Source organism: Crocuta crocuta, unplaced genomic scaffold (assembly GCF_008692635.1).
Source record: "Crocuta crocuta isolate KB4526 unplaced genomic scaffold, BGI_CrCroc_1.0 scaffold475, whole genome shotgun sequence".
NCBI classification, from domain to species: Eukaryota; Metazoa; Chordata; class Mammalia; order Carnivora; family Hyaenidae; genus Crocuta; species Crocuta crocuta.
Genome location: NW_027529518.1, coordinates 1,621,961 through 1,622,223, shown reverse-complemented (window position 1 = coordinate 1,622,223; position 263 = coordinate 1,621,961).

The following is a 263-nucleotide window of genomic DNA, read 5'->3' as shown; positions in this document are numbered from 1 at the left end:
TGGTCTAACCTTTAGTGCTTTTCAAAAAAGCAACAACATTCTAGAACACTTTTCTTTTTCTTTGAGATATTTAAGATTCACACATTTGTTCAAGTACATAGATTCTGATTCAACAGTAGATCTACATATCTTGTTATTCTCTTAATATCTTGAGTAGCATGTACTCCTGAGCAAGTACTATCTGAAATTGTAAAATTGCTGATCTTTGAAATAAAATGTATTTCAGCTGTGTGTTTTTAATAAATTGAGATGAAAGTAAAATA